Source organism: Ictalurus punctatus, chromosome 2 (genome assembly GCF_001660625.3).
Source record: "Ictalurus punctatus breed USDA103 chromosome 2, Coco_2.0, whole genome shotgun sequence".
Lineage (NCBI taxonomy): Eukaryota > Metazoa > Chordata > Actinopteri > Siluriformes > Ictaluridae > Ictalurus > Ictalurus punctatus.
Window position 1 is genome coordinate 17,472,498 of NC_030417.2, and position 26,978 is coordinate 17,499,475.

Sequence of the window (26,978 nt, forward strand, 5' to 3'; positions counted from 1 at the left end):
GATTGTATGAGCTCTCTGTGGACTTTCAGAAGGACATGGATTATGTTCCTCGCTTGGTCGTTCTCTGTGCTTTTTTCACATGAACAAGCTGATGAGAATAAAAACCCTTTAAAACCCTAAATGGATTCTAAAAGGGAAAAAAAAAATCATTAGATATTGTGACAATTTGTCAGCCGCCTCGGCTCAATGAGTACTGCCTACACCAGTGGTGTGAAGTCTTCCCACAAAATAATTCAATTCTGAGCTGACAGTTATGAATGAACGCCATCTGAGTTAACCATCAAGCAAAAGACTGTAGCGCATTATACATTCGTGGTTTGTAGGGAGGAAGTGTGTGTGCACGTGTCCGTGTGTGCATGTGTGTGTAAGGGAAGATTAGGCTGAGATAATTTTTCTTTGCATTATCTCAGCGGCTCTGTGATATCTCCCCTCTGGCTATCGCTCATCTCTTAATACAAAAGCACGACCTTGAGGATGTCCATGTCTCCCGCTTTATCTAGTCCCCTCACACTCACTTCTCGTTCTCTCGCTTAAAATGCTCGCCATGTTTTCACCGAGGTCTTCACCGTCCTCTGGCAGACACGACTAAAGAAACGAGGACTAAGTGCAACTTATGTATACAACGTATGTAAATGTCAAGCAGGACATTTGTTTTTCTGACAATACAATGCTAAAGGAGCTAGCAAGTAACAGACATCAATCTCACACTTTAAATTTTTTAAAAAATATCTGCCTCAAATCATATCCGGTGCAGTTTAGGACACTGTGTGACTTATGATCATTTATGAATATGAACAAATCTTCGTACTGTGGCGGAACACTGTGTAGTTACAGGGCGGCCATCTTGGACAACCTTGAATCTTTTTTTTCTCAGTGCTCACTAGGCTCACTCCTGAAGCTAATTATTTTCTAAAACAACACCACATCCTGAAATGTTTCACTTATAGTGCAGCAATTTGTTCATTTTATTCGTTTACACTTATGTGTGTTATGCTGTGGAACATCCACTTTCACTTTCACAGCCTTTCGTCTGGAAAACTTTCTTGTGCCTGAAAACTTACAGCTTTACCTCTGTTACGGCTTTACCTCTGATACGGCTTTACCTCTGTTACGGCTTTACCTCTGTTACGGCTTTACCTCTGTTACGGCTTTGCCTCTGATACGGCTTTGCCTCTGATACGGCTTTGCCTCTGATACGGATTTACCTCTGATACGGCTTTGCCTCTGATACGGCTTTACCTCTGATACGGCTTTACGTCTGATACGGATTTACCTCTGTTACGGCTTTACCTCTGTTACATGTTTACCTCTGTTACGACTTTACCTCTGATACAGCTTTACCTCTGATACGGCTTTACCTCTGTTACGGCTTTACCTCTGATACGGCTTTACCTCTGTTGCATGTTTACCTCTGATACAAAGTGCTGACACTGAAGACTCCTTCTTTGTGTAAATGTTACATAAACATCACCTTATAGAAAACCCTAAACATGTACCATACAGAGGCTTCACGGTGGCTGAGTGGAACCCCCGGGGTTGGGGGTTCCATTTCCGCCACGGCACCGTGTGTGAGGAGCTCGCATGTTTTCCCCGTCCTTCGGGGGTTTCCTCCGGGTACTCTGGTTTCCTTCCCCAGTCCAAAGACTGCATGGTAGGCTGAATTGGCATGTCCAAAAAGCGTATATGAATGGGTGTGTGATTGTGCCCTGCAATGGATTGGCACCCCGCCCAGGGGATGCCCTCTGGCATAGGCTCCAAGTTCCCTGTGACCCGTAAGGATAAGAAGTACAGAAAATGGATGAATGGATGTATCATGCATAGAGAAATAATGACATATTCGAAACAAACGTATCTGACCAGTCAGAATCAAGAATTCAACACTCAGGTTTATAAATAATATAGCGGCTGATGCATTTCATTTCTTGTTTATATATATATATATATATATATATATATATATATATATATATATATACACATATATATAATGTACTGTGCAATAGTTTTAGGAAACCTATTTTTTTATTATAAACTTTGTCATAGATTTTTTTATTTTATGACTTCTACATTCCACATGACTTCTAAGTGGTAAGAGCTTTTCAGCATTTTTCAGACAAAAAACACAATGAAGGCTACTTGGTTTTGCTGCAAAAATAATAAGCGAGTGCGACAGTCAAAGTCTCCAGAAGAACCGTGGCTGGTTCTGCAAGATGCTCAGTAAAACTTACAGCTCATTTCCTTATAAAACTGCACTAATTTTACCTGAGACTACTATTGAATTTTTTTTGGTCACACCATATATTGACTGTTTCATTTACTACTGTTTACTGCTCTTTGCAGTATTTAATCATTTTTAAGGCATCTTTGCTCTACAGAATTTCTTTGCATGTGCCTAAAAAGTACTGTCTGTGTGTGTGTGTGTGTATGTATGTGTGTATATATATATATGACTATAATATCTTATAATATACTTTAAAATCTTCTGATGAACAAAAGTACACGATTCAATGTTATTACATATATACCTGCTTCTCTGAACGAGCTCATGAACCTCTGTATTTGCTTTGAGAGAACACAGCAGGACTAAAATCCATCACGGCTCCTGAGAGAATATATATGCAAAGCGCATCATGGGTAAATGTGATGGTTTTTGGCCGCATTAATTATTGTTTGTGTTAAAAAGTGAAACGCAATTATTTGAAGGGTCTGGCTCTTTGAGGGAAAGCCAATTCCAGCCCAGATTGCTTTCCTAATTGCGTTGCGTTTGTTCGCGCCATTCTTTTTTCCGTAATTGCCTGTATTCTTCTCCGCCGAGCGGCCTTTATTTCATAAACACGACTCTGCCGCTGTGTTCGGCTGGTCATGCATTACAGTGTGGCCTTGTAGCGTGACACGCTGTGCTGCATGAGTATGCACGGTATACAGTCTGGTGAAACTTTATAATGAACGATTAGCCGAGGAAGCGAGTCTTGCGATGGGGAAAGCTGTTATAATTTTCACGCAAGAGCCACAGGCAGTGGAAGCATAATTGAAGTCTGAACTCTTGCTGTCGCTCACACAGGGGAGGCGTCAACCTAATTACGCCCGGGAAGACAAAAAAAGACAGGCAGAAGTCACTCCAATTAAACGGCTTGAGATATCCTTTAATAATCCTGATAGGGAAATTGTTAAGTGGCTCTCGTGCCTGTCGTGGGACTTGAACTCGCAAGCTTCCTCTATAATCAGCAGTGATAATGTACAGAGGCTAGATGACAAAAGTTGTGTCACTGTCCAAATACTTATGCACTGTATACGTGCCATTATAAAATCAAACAGAATTCCAACCATAATAAACATTTTGAGACATTCCTCTGTAATATCCCTTTAATGAGCCATAGGAATGCGCATAGATGTAAATTTCATGCATTAATAAACAAACAAACAAACAAATAAAGCTTTTTAGGGATATATGACATGTTGTGACCGTGAAGTGGGTGGAGCTTAAGCTTTCACATAATTCAGTGGTCATAAGTGGAGAAAAAAACAGTTAAATATATTTTTTTCAAATATTTTATTACTATAGACAGCTGCAGTTCATCCGAAAATGATTGACCTGATGAAAATTGCTGTAGGTTTATGGTTAGTAAGCAAAGTTTTTTTTTGTACTTCCTTTTTCTGTTCCAGCTGTCCTAATTGAGTGTCACATTGCTCACCAAAAAATAGAAGGCTCATTAGCATAGTAGACCACGCCCACTCCGCACTATTCGGACTGGTTTGCTCAGCTTGGTTTGTAAACTGTATTTCATCGCAGTTCAATCTTGTGTTTAATAGAAGAATACTTCATGTAACATTCCCGAGGTTCTTCGCTGGTTGTAACGAGACAGAACGATCGGCTGAGGTAAAAAGCACGACGCCTCCTTGATGCCAGTGTTGGTCTTTTTTCTTTTTCCTCTGTCTGATTGTGAACGAAAAAGAACATGCACATTAGAGATTACAGCGCTCCAAATACGATGCCCAAATATGAGAAAAGAAAATTCAAATGCAAATCTCCATGCCTGTCTCTGTGAAGCGGATAAGCTTTTAGATTTCATCCATCAGAAATGAAATCAAAATGATTTCAAATGATGGGAAAAAAAAAGAAAGAAACATCAAGATTCAAATCCTTGCGCAAGACCCGGTACAGCGTGCCAGTTTAAAAACAGGTGTTCTGGGCACGGACCCAACAGCATCTGCGTATCTGGAAAGAGAAAATATAATGAACGCTTCATTGTATCAGCCAAATATCATATCAGACCAGATCTTAATGTCTGACTGATAGCAAATAAATTTGATATGAGGATCACAAAAAGCCTGGGAACTGAGCTCTCGATCATTTATACACAAAGAGGCGAAGCTCGTTCCTGACTAATCCCGACTGATCTGATCAAAGCCCGACTGTCACGATTCAATGCTTTGATAATATGTGATTGAATCTTATGTGGTATTAATGAACTGAAAAAAAAAACCCCACAGGGAATATAATGTAGAGACTGCTGTTCCAGTGCTTAACATTTATACATAATAAATAAATACAATATTTAAACAGAATTTTGTAAACAAATAAAACTATTCAGGGAAGTACGACATGATGTACTGGCAAAATAGGCAGAGCTTAAAAGCCTTCAGATAATGCAGTGGACCTGAGTGGACTAAAAATAAGGAAGGGAACATTTTATATATTTTTATTTCGACAGACTGATGCAATTTAGCCAAAAATTTGAAGAAAAAACAAATGATCGATGAAATGACAAAAATCGATGTAAACGTCTGTCACGATTTTAAAAAGAAATCAAACTGTTCTGCTCGAGTGACAACACACAGAGCTCAAACGTGCTCATTAGCATATTAGGTCACACCCGCCGACACTATTTCGGAAATGTTTTTTTCCAAACATTCTAATCTTTTAAAAAAAGATTATTTGAAATAGTATGCTTAGTACACTCAATCTCTATAAGTTATGTGTTATTATTCTACAGTGCTGTTGGATTCTCGATTCTGATTGGTTCTGGCTGTACAGGTTAATATCAATGTGCTGGTTCTAATATGTTAATGTTGCTATAGTAGCAACATACACACGGACTTGTATAACACATAAACAGAGGGGAAAAAAGCTTATATGGCGAAGTTTTCTGTAAGGAGACATTTACATGACGTTTATGGAAGGAGTCTCCACAGTCAGTGTGGCAAGATGTCGCACTTTGTGGTTTGCTAAGGAAACAGCTTTAGAGTCTACATCTTACTATATACAGATTAAAAGCAGTCTGGACAGGATTTCGTGGGGTTTTTTTTTTAGTGATTGTTGTGGCCCAAAATGCTTGATTTTGCTGCCTTTTATTCAAATTTTGCGATGCAACGTTTTTTGCGCTTTTTTTTTGCGGAAAACCGCTTGAATTGACAAAATTGCAATTGCATGAAAAGCCTTTCGCTGTGATTTTTGTTGGTAAATGAGACCATTTAGCTGTTCTCATGTTCGATACACGTGAATCGAAGAGGGTTTGGCTGAATGTGTGTCGTGACGATGTCACATGACACGTCTCGAGTCAAAATCTGCGGTAATCTTGCGAAATTCTGCAAAACCACTCAGAATACTGCAGCGTTTGCTCGATTTCATGTTCATTTCTGTGCTTGCAAATATCGCGAAATCCTGGAGCGACTGTAAAACCTATGACATGTCGTTTAGTAATAAATGACAAATTGTAATGCTTTGTGTAAATAAACAGGAGAATAAGAGGAATAACTTCATGCTAGACGTGCTGTTATTGGGAAAGAATCAACTTGGGCGTGGGATCAGTAACTCCGCTTCGTCATGCCAGTCCTTACATAACATTCAAGCAAGCTGAATGAAAGAAATCTGTTTCCTTTTTTCAAACCTGATTTTGATTTTAAACAAATGAACTGGTATTAAATAGAGCCCACTGGGGGGTAAAATGTGCAGCAGCATGTCCATGATACACCCAGAGGCTCATGCTTGATCAGAATGTTGTAGCTGTCCTGAATGAGACCCATCATGGCTTCAGATCTCCTCAGTGACTGCGCTGTTTTATGGACATGGTGCTCCATGTTACATCAGGAACCGAACTGAACATCTTGTAAGAGTGGATTGCTGTCAGTCCCTGAGCGAGTGCGTTCTCCGTGACTAGGTGACAACACCATGCATTATTCACAACCCAAATCCATTCAGTGTGACTTGCTTTTTTCCCCTGAGCTCCTCGGAGTGCCAAGAGGTGGCTGGAGGACTGTCTGCCTGTCTGTGTGTGTGTGTGTGTGTGTGTGTGTGTGTGTTTGTGCAAAAACATGCGGAGCTGGGACGAACGTCATAGAGCCCACTTTTTTTTCTTTTCATTTTTCTCGCTCTTGTTTTTCTCAAGCGCTGACCTCAATTCCGTGGGGGTCGTTTGCTTATCAAGGGCGGACTCGAAACTCGGCAGGTTAGAGTGTGTTTTCATTGTGAGCGAGGAAATTCAATTAGGGCCCCAAACAGACGACGGACATCCCGGTGACGGGGTGGGGGGTGGGGGGGTGGGGATGGGGGGGAGGTGCCGAGATTCATCAGGATTAGAGGTGAGCGATTTACAACAGACACTCCTCTGCCAATGGGGTCGGGGTGAGGGGCAGGGGAGTACTCCTCAAAACTGCACCAATAGAAAAGCTTATTTTGGAAATAATTTTGATCATTTTCTCCCCGTCGATGTAACGAAGCGCTGCACTCCAGTACACTTGACCTTATCCATAATGAGCGCGATCACCTGCATTATCATCCCAAAGGTGGTAATGATGTTTATCATTAGTGCACCGATTTCCACACGTAAACACAACAGATCCATTTAAAACGCATTAACGGGCTGAATAACGTCGCCCCGAATGGACGTCAAATATATTCACCAAACAGCAATTGCACACTTTGATTACATTACTGTCTTTCAACCTGGTCGCGTTCATATCGATTACACAATCCTGAAATGTCACGTCGCAGAGCAGCTAACAACATCGTTAAACTTGGCCTTGGCCTAGAAACAGAACCGGAAAAGCTAAAGCTGTGATGAAAAACTTATGGCTTAGCCTTTATGTTGGTTAGCCATGCATGTTAGCAAAGGGTGCACTAATTTCTTCACCTAGAACCCAGTTTTAGGTTGAAGCCTTTGAGAAGCTTCATCGCATACCACAACAGCTTTGATTTAGCCACCCACGAGCCCACTATCCATGGCTTTGTGATGGATTATTCAAGGTTGGAGACTGGTTCAGAGTAACGCTCCTGAAAGGATGATGTACAGGTACAGTGCATTCATAAAATACTGCACATACTGTATGCTGGTCTAGTGCTGTAAAGAGCCCTAAAAAACAACCTGATTTAATAATTAGCATGTTAACCCTCTACTGCATCAATTATTATATTTACATAGAGAATTATGGATCTTTATTACTTGAATTAGTTCAAGTAATGAAAAAGATTTTAAAATATATAAAACAAAGGTGGGGGGGGGGGGGGGGGGGGGTATAGTTAGTAGATTGTTGCAATTGTTGCAACTAAGTACAATGGTGGAAAGTATCATCTATCAAAAAATAGCACAAAATTTATGATTACAATTCCAATTACTGCATTTTCCAGACTATAAGTTCGAGAGGTTTTTTTTTTTTTTTTTTGTAAACATGTAAACATTATAACATCTAGAAAGGAATTACAGTTGTAAAAGCTCACTCAAAATACATACACAAATTAGATCCAAACATGTTTTGGACGAAGTATCTTTTTAATTCTTTCTCTTGAAACATAAGATTTCGAAAATAAGGTGCAATCGAAAAATGTCCAAAATTACAACTTTGAATGTAAAAAAAATTTAAATATACTATTAGATAAGCCTGATGTATTTTTTGCTATGTAGGCCTGTTTCAATTCACAAACGCACATACCACAGTTCCATTAATGTGTGTTGTTGCCATATGGCAACATATGGCCAATTACATTTTACCATTTAACTGATTACTCAACATATATAAACTTTTTAAAATTACAAAACAAATAATGTTAACTTATATCAGAGTGTTTAAATTCACTATAAAAATTAATAATTAAATAATTTATAGATTAATAAATTAAATAATAATTAAAAATTAAATTCACTTTCACTATATATATATATATATATATATATATATATATATATATATATATATATATATATGGAGTTATATAATGTAGTTTTTTAATATAAAATAAAAAAAATAAGGCAGATTAAAGAAAAAGAACACAGAAATCATAAATTAAAAAATTTAATGGAAAACCAAAAATAAAATAATGAAATAAAATAGAAATATAAGACATTATACAAAATAGAATTAGTTAAGAAAGACATTCATGAAATAAATACAAACAGAAGAGATAAAAATAGAGTCTGTAAAAGAAAATCAGGAATTTAATAAATCAATAAAAACAGAAAAAAAAATACAAATAGAATCTGGAAAATAAAAGCAAGAATGAGAGTAAATAAAAACAGAAGCAATAAACACAGAGTCTGTAAAATAAAACAAGAATCAAGTACAGTAAACAAACTCGGTTTGAAAAATAATAAAATAAACAAATAAATGAAAAATAAAAAGTCTGGAAAATAGGAGCAAGAATGAGAGTAAATGAGAGAGATTTCTAATCTCAGTGAGTCTTTTTCCTGGTTAAATAAAAGGTAAATAAATAAATAACAACAGAAGAAATAAAAATAAAAATAGAGTCTGGAAAAATTAATTAATTAAATAAATAAAGGGTGGAAAATAAAATCAAGAATGAGAGTAAATCAAAACAAACAAACAAAAAAAGCCCAATTAAAACGTTTCTGAATTTTGGACCTAAATTGTACACAAAATAACGTTATAACAAAAATGCTATAAGTGACTCAGGCACAAAAATTCTGATTTGTACATAGGATTTTGTTATGTCACTTCCTTCCACCATAGCCCCACCCACCTCAAGCCAGCCAGAAATAACGTGATCATCATGTTTTAATCCCAGACACTACAGCCATGTGGATGTATCTTTAGAAGCCAAATCCAGAAATTCATTGTTCACAACACTACTTACGAACTGTGTAAGATTTCAGTGTGTGATGTGAGTCATTTGACTAAAAGGAATGTGGAGGTGGTGGGAGCATGGCACCTGCAGCTATAGCAGCTGTAAAGACTCAGCACCGCCGGCAGACAGGAACGCAGCCGCAGCTCAGTGCGAGTGTTAACAAGCTGCGATCGAGTTGTCACACACCTTCTACCTCCAGGTCTCGAACCTGTGAGCAAAACACACAAGAACCCTGCTCCAGAGAGTGCCTTGAACTCAGCGCCAAGCCTCGACATGGATTCTCGATCAGACAGGCATGGATGTGCAGAGAGTAAATGAATCAGACTCGCGCTGTGCTTGTGTGCCAAACAAAATGTATTATTATTATTATTATTATTATTATTATTATTATTATTAATATTGTAGTTGTTATGATTTAAACCTTGATAATTAAACTTCCATCTTGAAAAGAACGTTCGCAATTTCCAGTGACCAAAGTGTGATGGTATTAATGAACAACTTGGCAAATTGTCAGATTTATTCTTATTTAAGTGCAGTTTCTTTTCTGTTCATATAATTCTGCAATATGAACATTTATTCATTTATTACTATTTGTTGCTCACCCTCTATTGTTAACTGTGCAATATTCCATTGATCACTTTTCTGTATATAAACGAGGTGTTACTCAGCAGCTAGATGTTTCTCACTGTTTTCGACTGGACATGGCTGAAGCTCCACCCAGTGAGCACGATCATGTCATGTCATACATCCTGGAAAAGCTTGTGTCCTGATATAAATGTCAATTTTAGTGTCATTAAGATATACATGGCATTTTTAAATACCCCCCCCCCCCCCCCAACCCCACAAACATAGAAAAAATCAAATAAAAATAAATAAATAAATAAGCAAACAAATAAATAAATAACCAACTAATAAATAAATGTACATATTTTTTTTAAAAAACATAACAAATATGTACGAGTAAGCGTACCTTCAGCAACCTAGCGTCACAGATTGACAATGATACTTTAAAAAAATACATAAATAAAATAAAAGTCACCTGTAGTGTTTTGTTTTAAAAAGAATCAGAGGTATACGTATACTTTTTTTTAAACATTTTTTTATATAGGAGCAAATTCAAACCTCTTAACCTTCGGGCAACAATAAATATTAATTTGATGCATGACTTGAGAGAAATCTATAGGCTAATCAGCTAAAGGCAAGGTTTAAATGTGTAAATGTGCAATTCCATTTGCACGAAGCTGAGAAAATCCTTTTCCAGCCATTTTTCCCCTTCAATTAAAAACACACAGATTGAGTGTTAACACACTCAGATTTACTAAAATAAGCAGCGAGCCAAGGTTAGTGCAAGATCAATTTGACACCAGCCTGCTGATTGATTTTTTTTTGTTTTGTTATTTTTTTTGGTTTACATCTAAAACCATCAATGCCTCGATATGCAAGCAGCGTGGATTGGTATTGGATTTCTTATGTCAACTGTATTTATCCATTTACACTTTTCATGTTAAATTACCCTCAGGGATGGTGCGGTTCAGATTGTTATGATATAAGATCGCTGTGTGTCCGTGTGTGCGCGTCTGTATGTGTCGTGACGCCGTGACAGAAACTCTTAGACACACAGGTGTTTGCAGCTTTCTGGGCTGCCAAGGCGCTAATTTGCTCAAATGTTATAAATGAAAAAATATATTGCTTTTTTTTTTGCCAAAAAAAAAAGCGGCAAATCTTGTGCTCTGTCTTCCTAGGCAACAAAACCTCTCCCTCCTTCCATCCCCCCACCAACCCACCTCTGTTTAACCTCAAAAGTGAAGCGCCAATTATCAAATATGCTAATTAAACAACGCTAGCTACGGATGGCTGAGTTTCTCTCCATCTAATAGGTGAGATGATTTCAGCGCTATGATACCTTTGGGAGAACTGGACAAGGCAAATTAAATCGTGCTAATTAATCCCACGCACCTCAGCTTGGAACCATTGCTAGTCATGTTAGCATTCTGTGTATGTGCGTTTCATATATTATGTTTCTTTCCGGACGCATCTGTAACATTTGCAAGTTAAATTCTATTGAGACTCATGCTAGGAGCGAGCTCGTTGCTAACACGTCCTTTTTAAAAATGCACCTCAGGTAATAAATTAGCAATGCTACGGGTACGTGTGAAAGGTGTCCATCTGCTAGCAGATAGTAATGAAGCATTCGGGAATGTAATCAGAGCTGCTCTTTTGCTCGACACCTTCATCTCGGTGGGCCGTTTAAGCAGGTCGGCAGGAAACGCTGAAGGTAACCCAATTAGCGTATGTTTGGAACTAAAACGCTTGAGGATGTGCTGATATAAGAAAAGAATCAACGACAGGATGGTGGGATGAAGAGCTGGTTACTGTTACCAGTGTTACTGAAGTCGATTATTTATCTTGGGGATTATTATTATTGTGGGTGCCTGTGGTTCAGGTGGTAGAGCGGGTTGTCCACTAATCGTAGGGTTGGCGGTTCAATTCCCGGCCCACATGACTCCACATGCCGAAGTGTCCTTGGGTAAGACGCTGAACCCCAAGTTGCTCCCGATGGCAAGCTAGCACCTTGCATGGCAGCTCTGCTACCATTGGTGTGTGAGTGTGTGTGTGAATGGGTGAATGAGACAACAGTCAGTACGTTTACATGTACTACAATAATCCGATATTAACACTAATAAGACAAACAGTGATTATTGATTACTTTAATCCTGCTAAAGTCATACTCGAAGTAAACACAAATGGAATTAAGACATTAATATTAAGTATTAAGTATTCCTATTTTAGTCGCATTATTTAAGTGCATTATAGACATGTACACACCTTAATCACACTGTTAACGTCGTGTGAGAGTTTTCACCGCATTTTGCAATAGGACACGTACACACACGGCAGTGCTCAAGCGTTTGATGGCAAACAAGAGAGCACGGCTGCGTCCGAAACTGCATACTTACCTGCTATATAGTATAGTATACACGTATTTCTGCTACTATAAAGTAGGTAAGTGCGCGGTTTGGGACGCAGCCCACGGATTCAAGCAGTCGTCTATTTGCACGTACAGCATGACAAATAATTAACTGCACTTGAGGCTTAAGTAAAATTAAAAATGAAACACCCAAAACTGTATACGGTACCAAAACGAAGACGAACTGCATGTCGATACGTGAAATTCTGGAGGGACGTCGGACGGCGTGACGTGGTGACGTAATGACGTGTGCCGTTAATCGATCTATGTTCTAAAACATGTAAAACAGGAACATGAAAGGAATATTCTAAAAGCAACTCATGTAAACACCTTAATCACAATATCTTATTCAGAGGAAGGTCAATAATTAGATTACTGCTGTCCATGTAAACGTAGTCAGCATAAAAAGCTCTTTGTGAACCGCTAAGGTTAAAAAAGCGGTATATAAGTGCAGACCATTTACCATCTTCCAATAACAACACGCCTGGAAGTGTTTTATTCCTCTTATTCTACCAAAATCCAAGATGGACGACAGGAAGTACACTTGAATTTCAGATGTTGGTGTGCATTCACGTCAGCATAGTCTGGAGAATTATAGGAAAAAAAGAACTGTGAATTTAGCAAAAATTCTCCAAATGATAGAAGGAAAAAAAATACATTTGTTACAGTTCTTGACTACAAGGTGGCACGGTCACGAAACGTCATGGTCCTGAAAATACTTAGCAAGTTTTGTGATGATACGCAGATACACCCTCACGTCCTGTTTTTTTTCTTTCTCTTCTTTTCTTGCATTTGCAATCAAAACTGAGCTTTTAGTTCAAACAGGTCACAAGATGATCCAAATGTGGTGAAGATTGAAGAAAATTTGGAGGAGAAGCAGCAAAAATGGCAGTGGAATGTAAACATTTTCCGCACGGTATTGTAACTTTTGAACAGTAGGTAGCACTGGCACGAAAGTTGTCATGGTCCTGAGGAAGCCTACCAAGTGCTTGGCCGCCTAATAATAATAATAAACCTGTGATTTTAATCAACAATTTCTGAGTACTCAGATTTGTGAGTCCAACAGCACTGTAATAGTATAAAGGAAATTACACCATGTTTGCAGTCAAAGTGTAGAAGAACATAATATAAGCAAAAAGTTACGCAATAACGATGACATGTCAAGTTTTTGCTGTCAAAACAGCGTTCCTGTCCAAACCTGTCACCACCTAGAGTGCACGAGCGCTTGCGGTGTGACAGCGAGGACTCACGCGCCTTCATATCACGCCCCAACACTATGCAAGTAGGCTCAACCCGTTAGCTTCTTCTGTCAATCGAAACTCTCTGCGGACTATTAAGCCGTCACGTCCCCGTCGCTGCAAAGCTCGTTTATTTATAACCCAAGGTGCTGATGAGGAGGCCCTGCGAAAAACAGCTCACCTGGTAAGTGATAAATATCCGAGCCACCTTGTAAAGACCTGCACGCTAATTAAAGAGCTAAGAAAAGAAAAAAGAAAAAACCAACACGCTTGTTCGGAGGTTAAAGGAATCAAAACATAGCGTTTAAAAGCTTCTCCTGCAGAGCGAGAACGAGAGCGAGAAAGTCGAATGAAAACAGCAGACAATTTATCTGAGGTTCAAACCGTCCAGAACAAATTCGAGTCTGGATGCATCCTGACGTTTTTGCTATATCCCCATCGCAGCAATTCAGAATACTTACATCACTTCCAGATAATAATAAACATCAACATTAAAACCTACAACCTACGTTTCGTGCAGTAGGAGTGACAGCTCAGCGGTCCTCTTGAGCAAATTTGCTCCGAATGAAAAAATAAATGCTCGGGAATCTCTATCATGCTCCTGCTGTTGGTCCAGATTGCGTTCCGCACAACAACAAGGACGCCACGCTCGGCCAGAAGTAATTACTTCCTGGCTGTAAGCTGTGGTTCGGAATTGAAATGGATTTTGCGTGGGATGTGGACGCTATGCTGAGAGAAACGCGAGAGAGGCTGCCGTTGTTGTTAAGGAAAAGGGGGGAAAAAAAGAAAAACAGAAATGACTACACTAATAGCAGATGGCTTGACATCTATCAGGTTGTGAATCATCCCAGCTCGAGGCTTTTTTGTCTTGAGAAATGATACAGAACAGCTATTCTGATTGCTTGAGCGAATCTGGGAGTCAAATGGAAATTGACCGGTGAGCCTTGATGTGTTACCAGTGTTAGAACTGGAGTTCGAAATCAAAAGCAGTGCAGAGAATAGATTCATAAGAATTACAATCTTGCTGGCATGAACATGACGATTACAGTAAACGTGTGGCGTCTGGGAAAACCCTTCACCTGTTGACATTTAACCATGTTAGCGGTGTAACATAAGAACCATGGCCAGAGAAACTGATGAGCTTTGTTACTTCCTTCCAAGCTTTATTTTTCTTCGTAATGTCTCTACTAAGAAGTCTTTCGTATATCAAACAGTATATTTGTCGGGTTAACATACACTATATAGCCAAACGTTTGTCGACACCTGACCATTACAGTCATATGTGGTTCTTTCCCTCAAAATAATCTGGAAGGACACAATTGTATAGAATGTCTTTGTATGCTTTAGCGTTACAATTTCCCTTCACTGGAACTAAGAGGCCCAGACTTGTTCCAGCATGACAAAGCCCCTGTGGATAAAGCGTGCTCCATGAAGACATAGTGTGCCAAGGTTGGAGTGGAAGCATTCAAGTGTCCTGCACAGACCCCTGACCTCAACCCCACTGAGACTTGGGTCTCCTCACCCAAGATCATGCTCCAAAGTCTAGTGGAAAACCTTCCCAGAAGAGTGGAGGTTATTAGAACAGCAAACAGGGACTAATCTGGAATGGGATGTTCAACAAGCACATATAGGTGCGACAGTCATATAGTGTACTGTATTTTCTAGATGGAAAAAGCTGCAAAAAGTGTTGGCAGAAAACTCGATTGATTCAAAGAATTCAGCCGCAGCAACGTCTTTTGGGTGTTCTCAAACCGCCACACACATACCATCCATTATAACTCCAACATGCTTTGTTATTCTATAGCTATTGATAGAGCCTTTTTGAGTTGATGTAATAAGCACTGTTTATTTATTCAGGGCTTTTTTTTTCAGTGCATCAGATCTCTCCCTTGCGAGGGAGATGGCGAGCCGCCCAGTTTATGTCGGGGCATCTTCGAAAAGCAGTTCTCCTCCTCGAATACACACTTACCTCGTCCTCGACACAGTGTGTTTGGAACATGCATGGACACACACACACACACACACACAAAAACTATAAAAAACTAAAAATGTATAATTGTGGGGTTTTTTTTGTTCTTTTTTTGTACCCATTTTGAGCAGAGCAAACTCTCTTCCTGAATTGAAGCAAGCTTGTTTACCACCAATGAAAAAGCTTTAGGTCAAATTTCAAAAAGGTCACAAGTTACTGCTGTTTAAAGTTCCACAATGAAGATCTTGCTGAATTCTTCATTCTGATTGGTCAGTGGGTGTTGATTACATTCTTACAATAGTTACAGCCGTGAGGAAAATCACAGGTTTATATCAATGTGTTTGTTCTTATACATTATTGCTTCTATATATATATATTTTTTTCTTTTTTAGCATTTACAGTAAAGAAGGAGTCACCAGTGTCAGTGCATTGTAACCGTCAAAAGGTAAAGTTGCGCTTTACGGTTTCTATGATAAACTTCACATAAACGTTCAAAAACTCAAACATTCAACAGTAATGGAAGGAGTCTCCAGTGTCAATGGAGTTGGAATATTTCGGAAAGTCTTCGCGGTTTCTCGGTTAAACACCGACCGTATTTGTTTTATTAAATTAGAGAGAGAAAAAAGAGAGGCGTGTGATGGAACGACTATTTATAGCTGCTATAACTTAAGTGATAGCAGGAACACAACATTATATGTACCTATAAATGGATAAAAAGTACAATGTGTTGTTCTTTAATGAATAAATTGACAAACTGCTGTGGTATAAAAAGGAAGAAAGCACTTCAGGGTGTGCAGGAAAATAGGAGGGAAAATCTTTTGGGGTGGTAACAGTAACTCTGCTTTACTCAGATGTTTAGTACTGCTTGTAAAGCTTCAAACGTTGGCTCCGACCTGAGTAAGGCCATCTAACAAGGCGGCCTTGCATCTGGATTACCGCTGCCACTGACCTTGCCATCTGTTTCCGGTGCCTCATCACCAACCCTGGTCCACATCACCCACGCAGACAGGATGAAATACAATGCCCATTACCTAGAGCGCTGCTAATAACGCCTTATCAATTAGCCCCATCGCTATTGATCGATGCCTTGCAGGTGGTAGAGCCCATTATGACTCATTTAGGAGTAGACTATCCGCTTGCTTCTTCTCCGGTTTCCTCCTGTTCATTAGCGCGCGGCCTTTAGACATATCAGCTCCGTCTTAAATGACGGCTTGATCATCCTCCGATGGCCCATTAAATATCATGTTTAAGCCTGCGCTGGATGTTCTATTTGCATTTCAGAGAGAACTATTTGGTCCCTGATGTCTGATAACATTTAAACGTTTCATTTCATTGTCTTAGTGTGCTCTCGAAAATAAAAGTATCTTAAGGAAAATGTTCAAATAAACCCTGTAATATGTCAGTAAAACAACAACAACAACAACAACCCCCCCCAAAAAAACAAAAACAGTCGGTTTGCTACAATAATTAGCAATAATATATTTTTTTTAATTGTATTAATACAATTATAATTGAGATTACTTTTTAAAAATTTCACACCTACAGTGTGAGAAATAAAAGCAGTTCTGTAGTCTTAAGTCTTAACCTCATTATTTGCCCATCTTGTGAGCAATTAAGCTGAAATTATTTAGGCTCCTACATGCTGGCAGCGACAATAAGTCTGAGAAGTGAAAATGATTCTTTAGCAGCTTGTTTCAGATTTGGCCTCAGCTTCCCCAATGGCACTCGGTTAGTCATGAGTAGGTCATTCATTTCTTAATATGTTTTTTCCACACTAAAGTCCGAAAAGAAAGATCTTGAGGCTATTAAAGATTTCGCCTGGCCTGATCTTAGTGCCCGGTTTTGACAAATCCTAATGAGTGTGAACTTGAGAAAATGTAACGCTAATTAATTAGATGTTACTGTGTAAAGCATATGGGGTCGTATTAATAGATGCTTTTAGAGGAGATTTTAGCATTGTATCACTATTTTGTCAGGTATACCTAACATACAGTTACAGTTACTACCTATTCACAACTCATCAGCCATCCGTCAGTGGTCAGGGTCCACCTCTTGAGGACAGAAGCGCACATATATACCGAGTATAGATACAAGGCAGGTATTAATGAGTGTGAATTTGGTTTGACAGAAAAAATAAGACAACTAAACAATACGTAAAGAATAATACGAGGCAGGTTATGCTATTACAGGAAAATAATCAACTCCAGGGAAGTGTGATACGCCCCGATGCAAAGGTATCACCCTGAAGTGGATTATTTTCCTATAATAGTGTGGTCCAAAGTGTTTGATTCCTCTTACACCAGGTTAATAAGGTCTTCACACGTCTTGTACTACTAGATAGACTCTGGACTTTTTTTCTTTGATCGCCTTTTTAGTCGGATGAAAATGTCATAACGCTTGCTGGTTTGGTAAAACCGCAGCTTTCACAATAAATAAATAAAAATCACATACACTGTAAACACAATATGGTAAAAAGTATCAATATAATAAACAAAGCAATCCTAACTAGTTTTGTATGTAATTATGTATGTAATCTGTAAGTATTTATCCTACATTGACCACCATTTTAAAGATTTAGTTAGGCCATGTTAAAAAATATCAGTACACAGACTGCTGCCATGCCTTAAGGGTAGTGTTGCCTTCTGAGAGCTTTTTATCAACAGTATAATATGAGGCAAAAAGTGTACACATGCCCAGCAAAGTCAATATGCAGTACATGCTGCATTCTGCCCTAGAGGCAGCCGGGCCTTTAGGTCACTTGGTAGGGTGTTGGATTATGATGTGTATTGGTCCTGCTCCAGGAACTCTTGCATTACACAGTTGAGGTGACCCAGATCAACATCTGCTGATGGGTATCAGCCAAAACATACTACCTAGGAACCTACTTTCTATTAGCACGACATATTACTACACTATTCCTTTAGGTCATGTACAGTGCGGTGGTCGCCCAACATCACTGAGAGCCCTGTGCAGCAGAATAATATATTTATAATATCTAAGTAGCTAACTGCAACATGATCATCACTATTCTCTAAGATGTGATTCTAAGAACCAAAGGTTATAGAGGGTATGCATGTGACGTCACGGTAGGCGGAACTCGCCGCGAAAAAGCTGTTGTGTGATCAACTGTGCTAATCGATTCAACAAGAATTCTGAGCTATCTTTTTACAGAGTGCCAAAAAACCATTCAGTCCTTTTTTACTAAGTAGCGTAAGTTATTTTGCCATGTGGTATTCACGGTGTACAAGGATGAATAATTTGCTACATATTTCTTTTTAAACGCTGCCTGTTTCCATTCATGAATAATTGGGGGGGGGGATAGGGGATTCATTCGCTGACTGTGTTTTACCTTCACAAATATATATAATGTTAGTAAGTGGAAGAAGTGTTAGCTACAAACTAGCTAACGTATGGTTCCTGTTTTGTACATACAACAAGAATGTTTATTGGTGTTCTTGTCACTTTAATTTCTCCAACAAATCCCGCCTTGAAGTAGGACCAAGCGTCAAGGCTTTTGTGTGCCTTCAGGCATTGCTTAGTGCATTTCCACAGCATAGAAATCAGGTACCTATAAATGTTGGGAAAACCGATTTCTGGCCACATGCCAATGTCCATGGACCACAGGTTCTTGGGCAAGTTGTAAGAGTCACTGTTGAGTCCAACTGCCTTTAATTTAAGCTGATAATCGTTAGTTATACTGGCATTTTCCCAGCTTCCCCTATTAAACCCAGCCGACTCACACTCAGTCCAGCCGAGGGGGGCGTGTTCCGGCGGGAAAGTGACGTCAACGCCTACCCTCTATACACTGAACCCTCAATAGATCCTTGATTCAAGCAAATTGTGCTTCTGCTTTTGTTTTCAGTAGCCTCTTTTTGTGATTGCTTTGTTTTCCCTGGATATGTGCACCCGTTCCATGTTTCTCCTTAATAAATCTGTGTACATATACTCGGTATTTCCCTATGTCTTCGCAAAGTCTTACCATGCATTTGCTATTAATTCTGACCCAAGATATTATGTCATTGTTTGTGCTTCTTAGGGTTTCCTAGGGTGCTTTCACACATATTAGTCTGTTTGATGAGTCCGAATCAATATTTACTCATTTATTTTGCTTGCTTGTTATTTGGTTTGGTTTCACACTGTACATAATAATAATAATAATAATAATAATAATAATAATAATAATAATAATAATAATAATAATAATACAACTTTCCCTCCTTCATTCATTGGTCAGAAATGCTGCAACAGAAAATAGGAAACATATCACTAAATTCACATGCACTCAGAGCCGACCTTAGTCATTATTATTATTATTATTATTATTATTATTATTATTTTAACTTGGGATTCAACCAAGGTGTTTGGTTCCCATCCAGCAAAACTTTCAGAAAGTCAGAAAGAAGAAACAGGGTTTGATCAAGTTTTAGAAGTTTCGTAAAAGCGAGTTTTCTGCCCTGATCTTGATCCTTCGCTCTATAAGTGCATGAACAAGAGGGATGATTGTCCAAGAGAGACGTCTCACTACTGATCACACAAAAGTCACGTTTAATCAAAGGGATTAGAGTTGAGATTTGAGTCGAGAAAGGACTTAATTACAATGTTCAGAGAGAGTGGACAGGACGGCAATAGCTCTCACCAATTTCAGAGAATTGCCTATAATTCCCTCTCCTTCAGGCATTTCCATCCACTCTCCTCATGCATGCTCTTGCTCGCCTCGGGACCAAGACTCACTTTCCATAACAAAAAACCTGTAAGTAAGACAGTTAAGCAAGCTAGCAGGAATGGCCTTTTCATGAACAAATTCTTCAGCATTGCAGTTTCCTTTGCAACAGGTGGGTGACAAATGAAAGGAAAATCTGTTGCTATGCTGTAAGAGGCATTTATTTGTACTGGCATGGCTCGAGGGAAGCATCACTGCAAATCAATACAAAGCATTTCTGACTGATCGCCTTTACCCTACACCGAAACATTTCTATCCTTATAGGCGGGGTCTCTTCCATTATGACTCCACCCCCATGTCTATGCCTCAAGGGTTTGCTGAATGGTTTGATGAGGATGAAAATGGTGGAACTCATCTGCTATGGCTTTCACAATCGCCAGATCTCAATCTTCTTGAACACCTATGAGGGATTTTGAAGCGACATGTTAAACAGCATGTTCCATCGCCACGACTTGCTCAAGATTTGTTCAGAAGTTTAAGTAGCTATTTGCAGCGTGACTTTAACATGTTCTACATAGTAATAAACACTAATATGTGTTTCTAAGGGCCATAAATGTATAGGTACCCCTTAGTATATCAGTATTTCAACAGACGCAAGACTGAAGAATGGAGTTCTTTAGATCTTCTTTTTATGTATTTATTTTATTGAGAAGATCAATGTGGCATTGTAGTGATTAGTCAAACTGATCAAATATACAGGAGAAAGGAAAGGTAAGCGCAGGGATTTCTGCTCGGTGAGAATGTCCTTGATTTACAATAAACACACTTTGTCATGAGCAGCAGTGTTGATGAAAGTGTCCTTTAAAAGAGAAGCAACCCTTTTGTTATATCAGACTTATTCAGTTTTCTCATTAAAATGGCAAACAGTTTTACTCAATGCAGTGTGCAAAACAAACTCTAACTAAATTATAATAAACAGAACATTTATTAGCAAAACTGCTGCACACAGCAGAAAAAGAACTGCCATCCTGTATAATCAGAAAATAAGATATCTCTTTTCAGGCCAGATTTGTAGTTAAATAAATAAATAAATAAGGCTTGTTTCTGATGCTTTCACTCATCACTCAAGGACACTTCACTCATGTGACATCACTCAGCCCCAGACCACACTTGAGACAACCTCCTGACCCATCTGGATCTTTACCTATCCCCTTGCTGGGTAATTATGTAATGGATAATTACTCGATGATGGGTAATTATTCCTGCCCCATTCAAATCCTATGCCAGCCATCCTGAGTCCCACAAAATAATGTCCTGTCTGGATCCTACTCCAACCATTATAAGAGCCAATGAGCTCCTGTTTCATCCAGACTGTACTTCTGTCCTTCTAAGGCCTACAAGCTTTTGCAATCATCCTCTCTCCTACGCTTGTCAACCTGAGGCCCAAAAGCTTGTGCCACGTCTGGATCCTTACATATTGATATCTTGATGCATCCTGCTGATGGGTAATAATTCCTCTTGCTCTATTTGAATCCTATACCAGCCATGCACAGGCCCTCACAATAATGCTCCAATTTGGATCCTTCTAATGCCAGCCTGAGGCCCCATCTAGATCCTACTCCTGACATCCTGAGGTCAACAAGCTCTTGCCTCATCTAGTTCCTAGTCTCGCCATCCTGAGGTCAACCAGCTCCTAGCACATCTAATTCCTACTCTTGCCATCCTGAGGTCAACAAGCTCCTGGCATATCTAGTTCTTTCTCCTGCCCCATTCAAACCATACTCCTGCCTGCTTCTGCTACCATCCTGATCCCACGTCTTGAGACCTACAGGCTCCTGATACCTCTTCATTGATTGACTGCTGACTGTGATCTCTCCTTCAACAACAACAATACACTGATTCCAGTGATTAGCATACTGCTACCCACGATTCACGAATCCCAAAGCCAGTCAAAGGAGAGTAGGATCCCCCTATTGTATCACAAGGTTTCTTTCCCCTTTGCACCATCCTGTGGAGGTTTCCTCACCAGTGCTCCCACTGGCTTTCACACCGATGGTTAAGGCACTGATGGCCGCAAAACTGCTTTGAAACAATCTGTTCGGCTTTAAAAAATAAAACTCTACTAATGTATAATAAATATCTCTTTCGCATCTCATCAAAACATCCCAGCTCTGCATGTGAGGAGTAAAAAACACACCCGTCTCTGGATGAGAGGAAATTATTGTCATTAAGAAATTAAATGAAAGTCAAGAAATCTGTTCTGCAGGAACTTAACTAATTTATTTGATAAATGCGCTGCACTTTGATTTTGAATTAGGGAGTATGAACAAAAAATTCATGCCTGAAAACCCGAACAAATGAATCTAAATTAAGTGGTGCAAAGCGAATGTGGAATCTCTAATTAGGAGATAAGATCTTAGACAACATTCAATTAGAACCTGCATTTAATATTCATGACTCTTTCTGTGGAATACACTCCGCAATGCTCTCTGTAAAGAGACGCTTATTCGACTTGTTTGCTTTTTTCATGCTATGCAAAGTGCCATGTTAGCTGAACACGCACAGTACTATACAAGCTGAAGATGTTCTCAGGTATGACAGATTGCAGAAGATCAGAGCTGCTCTGCTAAAAAAAAAAAAACTGAGATAATGTTTGAAAGACACTCGAAACGATTTCAGCACGATAACATGACCGAGCGTAATGTGTGCAGGGCTCGGCAGAGGGAAAAGCATCTTGAACGCACACCTGAGGTGGCAGCCGGATGATGGGTAATTACACCTGGAGTGGAACGAGGGCCGTGCAGGCCTAATTCACGCAAATGTGCTGTCAGCATCGATTCCTCTCTGGGCGGATATGTCTTCATCACGGCCTTGTCTTGAGATTATCTCATCATCCTACTGGGGAGCAAGTACAAACAATGTCCAGAGGATGTGCTCAGACTGAGAGATTGAGAGATCTTAGTGGACAGGTAATGAGAAGTGATAGGCTACGTGGTGAGAATTGATATTGGGAATTTATTTCATATATATTACAACATCAACAATATTGTTTACCAACTATTTGAGGGGCTGCAGGTAAAAACAGAGGCTTGTCATAAAAATGGAGGAAAACAACTTGCCAAAGCAGCATGTATAATGAAAAACAAGCCCAGGAAGATCAGAATGCCTGAGGCTTTTGCTATCTTTCGTTCAGGACAGACTGCCCCAACCTTCTCGCTGTCTCAAAGACCCAAATATTCCAACTAGCTGATAGGATGAAGAGCAAGACTGCTCGTCGAGGGATGCCGTGTCCGCAGGCATTTCGAACCCTTATTGCACTAATTAGGCTCATGTGTTTATTAAGGAGATGAACGTATCAGTGGAGATGGTCGCTCTTGAATTTGTTGTGCAAAATGGCTTGGTTTAAAAATGAAAAAAAGAAATAGGTGTATATGCTGCATTCGAGTTACCTCGAAACTGAGAATGAATCACACAAAGTCGAGGGGAGTAAGTTGTAAGCCACAACCTAGCCAAGTAATTGTGATGAGTGATGTATATTTACTACTTCAAAACAGTGTTATAAATTTAACAAACCAATAACAAACTAAGGCCCTGTTTACACTAGTGCGCTTTCGTTTGAAAAACTTTTTCTATGGCTACACTTGTCATCTACACTGCTCCGGAGTTTACGACCCTCGAAAACGGAGACTTTTGGAATTCACTGAAGACCTTGTTTTAGATTGAAAACTCCGGGCTCACGTTTCAGTGTAAACAGACCAAAATGAAGACTTTTGAAAACGAAGGCGTGGCTTCGCCCACATTCGCCCCTGATTGATTCTTCTGGATCATTGCGTATCCTTCCCTGATTCGTCAAGCCCCTACTTTATGACCATTACACTACCTTGATCGTATCCACAACAACACGGAGACTGAACCGCAAGCTTTGCTGGCTTTGTCATCATTCTTAGCATCCACTGTGCAGTTATATTCTGTATTTCATAACACTGCAGCTGCCTACATGCGCAAGAGGCAAGTAATCGGCAACAAATCTCATTTCAAGCAGAGTAAACCCTACATGGAACACCGGTTTTAAGTTAAATCAAAGTTAGAGTCTTTTTTAACAAGTTAGTTTAAAAACATCCGATGATCAGGGCCCATTACATCCTGTCAATCAAAAGAGGGCGGGAAAACACATCGATTTGGTGCTGTGTGTAAAGAAGATGTCTCTCGTGTGGAATGACGACAAAACTGCAGTTTGTAAGCTTTTTATAAATTTTACATTGGAAGTGAGCAGCAGTGAAACAGGAGTTTCGGCCTTGAGCCACCTTTTTTTTTGCCTCGCTGCTCAAGCTGCTCATGCCAGTACACGGTTGAAAAATTTCAATGAAGTTGAGAATGAAGTATATATTGCCCAGAAAAATATATTTGAAGTAAGTGTAGTATATTTCATATCCAGTTAATATTAATATATAAAACAGTTGATATTATATATTACCAGTTTGATGTTCAGTGATGAAGTAGAAATGCTTTTGTTTGTGGTGAGTGAATGTGAGACTAACAGGAGGTTTTTAGAATTCAGTCAATTAATTCTGTTAATATGAATTAATAACATTCAATATGTTAAGAAATCTTACTTTAATCTTCAGAATTGAGTTCATATTAATTAGAGTAATGTGTTTTCTGTTTATGAGACCAGTTACTGTGAAACAACTTGTTGAAATGGAGAGAATAGAGTTTTTATCTGCATTTCTTTCAGAATTGTGGAATTAATTATTATTCATTTAAAAGAAGGCATAAAAGGCAGAACTATCGGTTATCGGTTATCGGTATCGGCCGATATCACTCTGAATAATTGGTTATCGGTATCGGCTGAGAAATTTCGTATCAGTGCATCTCTAAAGAAATCATTTGGTTTGTCCACCAAACAAGTTGTTATGTAAGCTGTTACCATAGAAACGATAACGTATTGGAACGAGTGCAGAAATACAAACATAACTACTGCCCGAGCCGATTGAGGAAATGAATCAATCAGAATAGAGAATTGAAAAAATATAGGCTACACACTCTCACTGAGAAACGCTTCCTACTTTTTGTTGTGATTCATGCAATCTGCCTCTAAAGAAAGGATGTACTGTATGTATACAGCATATATCACTTTAGTTGTATTTGTACTGAGAATGAAAGCTCTCGAAACACTGATTAAAAGCACAAGCGTATGCATGCGACTCTTTTCACGTTTCAGTATTTCAAAAAGCTCGGTGCTGTACATGGACGGATACAAAGCGACAACGAGAAGCTCCACTGCACCAATCTATGTAGTCATTATAAAGCCTGTTCTTGCCTGTTCTGTCCTCTGGCTACCCCTGCTAGAACAGCAGTAATGGTGTTTTTTCTCGAGCCCAGAAAAGAAAACAAGCAAGAAACTTGAACTGCTGAGCGCAGGTGTTTTTTTTGTGATGCAGAAGGATGCATTGCCATTGGCAGGTACTGATGAAACTGTGTGGAAGACGCATGGTGACATGCTCGGCCTTCGTCTTAAACGTGTCTCACAAACAGGAGACACGTCGTGATGTGTCTAAATCAAAACTCAACACCCAGCAAGATAAATACAGATGATCTACTATGGAGTTACTTTTCTTATGTAAATGTAACAATTTCATAAACCTGTAACTATGAGTACAACCTAGGAGTACAAATCCTAATCCAAATCCCTACATCCATCCATTTTCTGTCCCGCTTATCCTACTCAGGGTTGCAGGGGAGCCTGGAGCCTATCCCAGGGGACTTGTGGCACAAGGCAGGGGACACCCTGGATGGGGTGCAAACCTATCACTGGGCACACTCACACACACATTCACACACTACGGACAATGTAGAGATGCCAATCAGCTTACAACGCATGTCTTTGGACTGGGGGAGGAAACCGGAGTACCTGGAGGAAACCCCTGAAGCACATGCAGACTCCGTGCACACAGGGCAGAGGTGGGATTCGAACCCTCAACCCCAGAGGTGTGAGGCAAACGTAAACTCAATGGTTTTGACGGGATGTTTTTTGTTTTGAGCTTTTGGGCTTGACCTACGACGAGACGGTCGGGCTTAAACAAAACGTTGCGTCTACAAACTCCGGACATGACTCTACACATGACATCGTAGTCTGCAAATTGTGACGCAAACTACACAAACCGAATGTGTGAACGATTCGCAAATATAACGAGAAGCTCAAATACTACATTTTTGATACGAGTTACAAGTTTGTGATTCGTAATCACGCGCAATTACTCTGGACATGAGATGAAATCAATAATTGACACGTCTTTTTACTTTTCATCTTCAAATGAATGTAGATTAAGTGGGTTTTCTTTCGCGGACTGTTTTGTAATGGGTTGAGGGGTGTGGTCTAAACTGAGATGGCTGGGCGAAAACCAAAATGAGTTGCGTCTATTCAAAATTTGACACAAAAACTGACCAAAAGATTTGGGATAAAACAAACAAACAAAAAAAAATCAATCAATCACGTACAACTCCATAAGTTTGGATTTTTATTCATTTATATTTTCAAAATATCCAGCAAACAAAGTCTACACATCAGCCGTACGTAGCTTGAAGACACCTCGTGGGGTTTCATTTCAATCTCCAACCGCAATTTTTGTAAATCAACTATGTCATTCATTATTTTCTTATATAACATCGTGCCCTGTTATGTTTTATTCCTTACTTAATGTCTTATTATGGCATTGACAGATATTAAACTGTAATTCTATCACATTACACTACATTCAGTAGAGAATGGCGGGTTTTGTTAGCGAACAGCCAAACTGCCTGGGGCTTGTTGTCATTAGCAGCCAGTGCGATAGTGCTGCATGCTTAATGAGATGTCCTCGTAAACATGACAGCTTTATGGTCCAAATTGTGTTCCTTTAACGACAAAAAACTCGGCTGGCGGAAAGAGGGGCATAACTTGCTATCGACAAGCCGCTATTCGAGCAAAAAAAAAAGGAAGGACAGGGAAAGGACAAGAGGCTCATCAGGAATGCTGTTAAATTAACACACCAGAGTCTATTTGGGCAAAACATGAAGTAATATACACG

General features: G+C 39.3%; 1 protein-coding gene across 4 annotated transcripts in view; it reads right to left on the reverse strand.

Annotated features, from left to right (window-relative positions):
- unc5a (unc-5 netrin receptor A) overlaps nt 1-26,978 on the reverse strand; it is a 231,678-nt gene that overhangs the window by 82,069 nt on the left and 122,631 nt on the right. The gene's annotated exons all lie outside the window — the stretch shown is intronic.